This window comes from Diceros bicornis, chromosome 3 (assembly GCF_020826845.1).
Source record: "Diceros bicornis minor isolate mBicDic1 chromosome 3, mDicBic1.mat.cur, whole genome shotgun sequence".
NCBI lineage: Eukaryota > Metazoa > Chordata > Mammalia > Perissodactyla > Rhinocerotidae > Diceros > Diceros bicornis.
The window spans coordinates 66,218,940-66,226,211 of NC_080742.1; the positions used below are offsets into that span (position 1 = coordinate 66,218,940).

Consider the following 7,272-nt stretch of genomic DNA (forward strand, 5'->3'; position numbering starts at 1 on the left):
AAAGTTCCAACAACATTTTTCACAGATATAGAACAAAGAATCCTAAAATTTATATGGAACAACAAAAGACTCCGAATAGCTAAAAGACTCCTGAGAAAAAAGAACAAAGCTGGAGGTATCACACTCCCTGATTTCAAAATATACTACAAAGCTATAGTAACCAAAACAGCATGGTACTGGCACAAAAACAGACACACAGATCAATGGACTAGAATTGAAATCCCAGAAATAAACACACACATCTGTAGACAGCTAATCTTTGACAAAGGAGCCAAGAACATACAATGGAGAAAAGAAAGTCTCTTCAACAAATGGTGTTGGGAAAACTGGATAGCCACATGCAAAAAAATGAAAGTAGACCCTTACCTTACACCACACACAAAAATTAACTCCAAATGGATTAAATACTTGAATGTAAGACCTGAAACTATGAAACTTCTAGAGGAAAACATAGGCAGTATGCTCTTTGACATCGGTCTTAGCAACATATTTTCAAGCACCATGCCTGACTGGGCAAGAGAAACAATAGAAAAAATAAACAAATGGGACTACATCAAACTAAAAATCTTCTGCACAGCAAAGGAAACCATCAATAAAAGGAAAAGACAACATAACAATTGGGAGAAGATATTCACAAACCATACATCTGATAAGGGGTTAATCTCCAAATTATATAAAGAACTCATGCATCTCAACAACAAAAAAACTACCAACCCAATTAAAAAATGGGCAAAAGACCTGTACAGACATTTCTCCAAAGAAGATATACAGATGGCCAACAGACACATGAAAAGATGTTCAAAATCATTAACTATCAGGGAAATGCAAATCAAAACTACAATGAGATATCACCTCACGCCCGTCAGATTGGCTATAATTAACAAGACAGGAAACAACAAGTGTTGGAGAGGATGTGGAGAGAAGGGAACTCTCATACGCTGCTGGTGGGAGTGCAAACTGGTGCAGCCACTATGGAAAACAGTATGGAGATTCCTCAAAAAATCAAGGCTAGAACTACCATATGATCCAGCTATTCCACTGCGGGGTATTTATCCAAAGAACTTGAAAACACCAATAAGTAAAGACACATGCACCCCTGTGTTCCTTGCAGCGTTATTCACAATAGCCAAGACTTGGAAGCAACCTAAGTGCCCATCAAGGGACGAATGGATAAAGAAGATGTGGTATACATACACAATGGAATACTACTCAGCCATAAGAAACGATGAAATCCAGCCATTTGTGACAACATGGATGGACATCGAGGGTATTATGCAAAGTGAAATAAGTCAGAGGGAGAAGGTCAAATACCGTATGATTTCCTTCATTAAGTAGTAGATAATAACAACAATAAACAAACACATAGAGACAGAGATTGGATTGGTGGTTACCAGAGGGGAAGGGGGGAGGGAGGAGGGCGAAAGGGATAATTCGGTACATGTGTGTGGTGATGGGTTGTAATTAGTATTTGGGTGGTGAACATGATGTAATCTATGCAGAACTAGAAGTATAATGATGCACATTTATACAATGTTATAAACCAATGTTACTGCAATAAACAAAAAATTAAAAAAAAAAAAAGAAGACAAGGTAGCAAGGGTGTCAGAAATGTCTTTGAGATTTCAGGCCTATTGATTGTGATGATTGGGATGATGGCCTATTAACCAGAAAACAGAAGACTGGAGTTGAAACAAGTCTTATAGATAACATAATGTTTTATATATTTGAGTTTGTGGTAGTGATGGAACATCCTTGTGGAGATGCCATTCAGGGGATTAGAAATTTAGGTTTAGAGAGGGTCTGAAGTTAGAGATGTCCATATGAGAATAATTTTTATAGAGGTAACTTTTGTAGAAATTGGATTGTAGTCATTAACTCTGGGCTGGACCGGGAGTGAGCCCAACTATACCTTAGTGGTTGCACCATAGCAGGGTTGTGATGGTTTATGTGGGCAGTGCTGGAGGAGTTGGGCAGAAGCAACCACTGCCAGCCAGTAGCTAAAGTTTTCAGGCCGTCAGGGAAGAGAGCAATTTACCCAAAAAAGTTCAAGTGCCAAATTTCATAGTGAGAAATAATGTGGGCTCCAGGAACTTGGATCCAAGGCCAAAAGCATAATACGGAGAGAAAAATTGAGTAGAAAAGTCAGATTAAAGTTAGTTGGAGCCAAGACAATTCACTGGGGGAAAGAATAGTCTTTTCAACAAATGGTGCTGTGACAACTGGATATCTACATGCAAAAGAGTAAAGGTGGACCTGTACAACATGCCATATATAAGCATTAACTCAAAATCGATCAAAGACCTAAGTATAAGAGCTGAAACTATTAAACTCTTAGAAGAAAACATAGGCATAAATCTGTATGACCTTGGATCAGGTAATCATCTCTTGAATATGATAATAAAAGCACAAGCAACAACAACAAAAATAGATAAAAAGTAAAAACTTTTTTGGTGGTTTAAAGAACACCATCAAAAAAGTGAAAAGACAACCCACAGGATGGAGAAAACAACTTTGCAAATCATACTTCTAACAAGGGACTTATATCTAAAATGTATAGAAAACTATTACAATTTAATAATAAATAGACAAGTAATTAAAACATGGGCAAAGATCTGAATAGACATTTCTACAACAAAGAGATACAAATGGCTGATAGGCCCATGAAAAGATGCTCACATAATTAGCCATCATGGAAATGAAAATCAAAACCATGAGATACCACTCACATGAACTAAAATGACTATAATAAAAAAGAAAAGTGATAATAAGTGTTGGTAAGGATGTGGAGAAATTGGAACTCGTATGCACTGATAGAAGGAGAGTAAAATGGTGCAGTCACTTTGGAAAACAGTCTGGTATTTCCCCAAAGTTTAAACATAAAATTACCATATAACCCAACAATTCTATTCCTAAGTATATTCCTAAGAGAAATGCAAACATATGTCTACATAAAAACTTGTACACAAACATTCATAGCAACATTATTCATAATAGCCAAAAGTGGAAACAACCCAAATGTCCATCAACTCATGAATGGATAAACAAAACATGGTATACCCTTACAATCAATGCAATATCATTTGGCAATAAAAAGGAATGAAGTATTGATTCTTGCTACAACCTGGATGGACCTTTAAACATTACAATAAGTGAAAAAGTCAGTCAGAAAGGACCACATATTGTGTGATTCTATTTATATAAAATGTTCAAAATAGAAAAATCCATGAAGATAGAAAGTAGATTAGTGGTTGCTTAAGGCTGAGGGGTGGCAACGGAAATGGGAAATTATGAGTAATGAGTAAGGCATTTCTTTTTGGGGTGATGAAAATGTTATAAAATTGATTGTGCTGATGGTTGCACAGCTCTCTGTCATACTAAGAACCATTGAATAATACACATTGGGTGAATTTTATGGTATGTGACTTACATCTCAAGAAAGCTTTAGAAAAATTCAAGTCAAGGCTGAAGTTGTAGTGAATGTAGACATGGAGAGCAGGTTTCAGGAATGGGGTCCAGTTTCATCTGTGTAAAACATCAGGATCAAATAGACACCACAGGCAGAGTATCATGTTGCTAATTGACAAGGAAGACTTAAGAAAATACCCCTTCACTAGCAAAGATATATCGCTTGTCTTAGTCTATTTAGGCTTCTATAACAAAAATACCATAGACTGGATGGCTAATAAACAACAGAAATTTATGGGCATATCTGAGACCTGGTGAGGGCCCACTTCCTGGTTCGGAGATAACTGTCTTTTCCCTGCATCCTCACAAGATGGAAAGGGGGAGAAAGCTCTCTGGGTCTCTTTTATAAAGGCACTAATTCCATTCATGGGGGGCTCCATTCTCAGGACCTAATCACTCTGCAAAGCTCCCACCTCCAAATATTATCACCTTGAGGGGTAGGATTTCAACTAGTGAATTTTAGGGGGACCCAAACATTCAGTTCATTGCACTGCTTTAGTGAGGAATCTAAATAAACATGAAAAAAGTTTATCTTTTTAAATAAATGTCAGCTGTTTATATTGAGTCCCCTCCCTCTTTTCTTTAGCAGCATCTTAGCAAGATTCTATAAGTTTTATGCAAATTTTTGCTATTAGAACAGTCTAACTCTGGTGTTCAAGATTTAGTTCTTTAAGTTTAAAATTTGAATCTCACATCCAATGCCAAGCTATTGTCCTCTCCCTGAATCGCATCCCCAAGAACAGGCTGGAGCTGTGCAGGAGGGGCTGTTTTCTGGTTCTCAGACATTTTTGTTGCCTCCTTCCCTTTGACCGATCGACTCTCCACCCCTTCCCACTTCTCCCCTACCTCTTCCCTCCACCTTTTAGTAGTAACTGCTTTAGGGGTGGTAATGAAGGAAATAGAGAAGGAGCAACTTTGCCATGCTTCAGAGCAGATTCTGGATGCACAAGCAAAAAGCCTCAGAAGCTTGCTCTTACCACTCTGATGAGGACTTGACCTGAAGAAAGGTTGTGTCATTCCCTGCCCATGTGAACTGGCCTTTATTTACCCTTTCTCTGGAATCTTTCCAAATACTGATGTCGGCTTCTTTGCCCAAAGGATCACAATCCCCCCCTCTTGTCTCTGTTGAGCCTTGACCATTATTCCTTATGTCATTTTAACCAAGTCCTTGGGAAAAAGGTTTCATTTAAGCAATCTCCACTCTTCTGCCAATCCTATGAGTTACCTATGAGCTGTTAGTTGTTATAGGTTGTTAAATATAGCAATTTATTGTAGGGGTTGTTACATACAAACTACTGTACCTGCAGGACTGACTTTCCCTTTTGCTGTTTTGTCTTAATGTGAGGGGTGTAGAAATTGTCAAAAACATCAGCAGATATTGTCACCCCACCTCACATCCTCTTCTTTGCTCCTCCTTCTTCTTAATCTGCTGTTTTCTCCTGTTCTTCATTGCTTTCTTCAAAATATCAGATTCCAGGGGCCGGCCCGGTGGCGCAAGCAGTTAAGTGCGCGCGCTCCGCTGCGGCGGCCCGGGGTTCGCTGGTTCGGATCCCGGGCGCACACCGACGCACTGCTTGGTAAGCCATGCTGTGGCGGCGTCCCATATAAAGTGGAGGAAGATAGGCACAGATGTTAGCCCAGGGCCGTCTTCCTCAGCAAAAAAAGAGGAGGATTGGCGGATGTTAGCTCAGGGCTGATCTCCTCACAAAAAAAAAAAAAAAAAAAAAAAAAAATATCAGATTCCAGCTGAAACTCTATTTAAATCCAATGAAATCATTGGCAGCTGGAAATTGTGTGTGTGTGTGTGTTCTCCTTAATTGCTTCTTTCTATAGAAGTAAATCACTTTATCCGGGTGGTGGCATGCTGAACACAAAGGCACGCTAAGTATTAAATAATTTACTTTTAGCTCTTCCAAACACTATCATATTCTCTAGTGACTTGGGCAGCCGTGGTGATTATATTTGTAGACTTGTCTTCTTTGTCAAAACTGGCAGTGGCTTTTTTGACACCACTAAAAATGACACTGACAGTACAGAGTCCTTGGGGTGGCCCACATGTTTTTGGTTTTTTTTTTTAAGAAAATAAATGTCACAGTACTGTGGAAACAATCATATTACTGGCACTTAAAATCATACCTCACCAAGCCAGGGTAAAAATAACTTGGGACAACAGATCTGACTTTGATTAAGAATAATGTGGGAAACAGAGTGAGATTGAAACCATACATTTTTAAGTTCTACCTAGTTCTCTCATTCCAACTCCCTAGGGTGCAGCTACTCAATCTGTGAGCTGGTCAGGCATGAAACACTTGCTTCTCATTATGCCCTCTTCAAGTAGACAATTTTGGATCCACAATTGGTAACTTCTCCACATGCCAGGCAACACAGATTTTTGGACAACTTTCAGAGCTCCAGAGGAAAAGTGGGAACCCACAAGTGGGAAGGGACAATTCAATACCATTGGACTTGAGATTTTGAAGTATGATTCTCACTTAACTACCAGCCAAGGAAGGCCATATGCTGGAAGAGGCACACAAACGAAAAATGAAGACATTTACTTATTTTGCATTTCATATACCCGTGGGCAAAAACACTTTATTTAACTATTCTCAGGTTTACCTGATCATCATTTACATAACTGAAAGGAGAAATTTAATCTTGTTTTTGTAGTTTAGTACTATTTTTACCAAAGTAAAACAAGGATAATGCTAACCCATGGCATGAAATATACTAAATCCTTGAAATTGGGTTCCACCCTAAACTATTGACCGTGTTTTCCAGCTAGCTGCCCCTCTAATTGCATTAGAAGAGCATGCCTACATGCACTCTGGGGAAGGAAGGTTCGGAGTGTGGGCATGGTTACAACAAATTGTTTTCCCCTGTAGGGAGAAAAACACAGTCCCCCGCTACCACAAATTATGCAGTCGAGTTTCCCACATTTGGGGAAATCACAGGGATCAGTACATCCTGGTCCTGGGAAAACCACCTTGTGATGATGGTATCTCCCCTGCCAGGTAAGTATCAATAAATCTTTTGAGTTTTCCAGACCTGAAGTCATAGCTTTTCCTTTTCTTTGGCACAGAAATAAGTCTACTAACCTCACTTGATCCCCAACCCTGGCTCATCATGGCTAAATTTTCCAATATGTTTCTAACTCATCTATCTTCTCCCATTTTCTTCTTTCTCAATCTTTCTATTCTATTCTATAGATCAATATCAGATAGACTAATTTTCCTAAACTTCACTCATCTTAACACTCTCATGCTTAAGAATCAAAGATGGTTCTTTGCTGTCCATCAAATGAAGTCCAGTCACTTTAACTTGGCACTCTATCTTTCAATGGTCTCCCTACCCACCACACTCCTCTCGACTCCTGTATCTTCACTTTAGTCCACACATTTCAAGGTCTTTCCCACTTCCTCCCCATCCCACCTCATCTCCACCCAGAATGCATGCCCATCCACTTTGCTCCCAGTGTTTCTTAACCGCGGTAAGCAAAAATTTCTGTTGCCCCCAGAGATTCTGATATGCCCCTCATTCCTTCACCCCATTAAGAATCATAGTTTTTGTTTATCCTACTAGCCAGGGATTTGTAAAACATTACTTTCCTTGATTTGCATTATGAAAGCCAAAATCATTGGTTTTGATCTTTTTTTAAATAAAAAATTGTTATAATACAGAATATGTATTTTTTCAAATAACATCTTCCACTTCAAAGAACCTGATATTCTCCCTCCTTTGAGAATCACAAACATAGTTAAGTCCCATACTCCTCTCATGTCAGTATAATCTCAACCTTACCTAAAT

At 38.8% G+C, this 7,272-nt stretch overlaps 1 pseudogene; it reads right to left on the reverse strand.

The window, feature by feature from the left end:
- Window positions 1-6,348: 6,348 nt before the first annotated feature.
- LOC131400607 (U1 spliceosomal RNA) lies at window positions 6,349-6,487 on the reverse strand (annotated as a pseudogene).
- Between the last annotated feature and the right edge of the window lie 785 nt (window positions 6,488-7,272).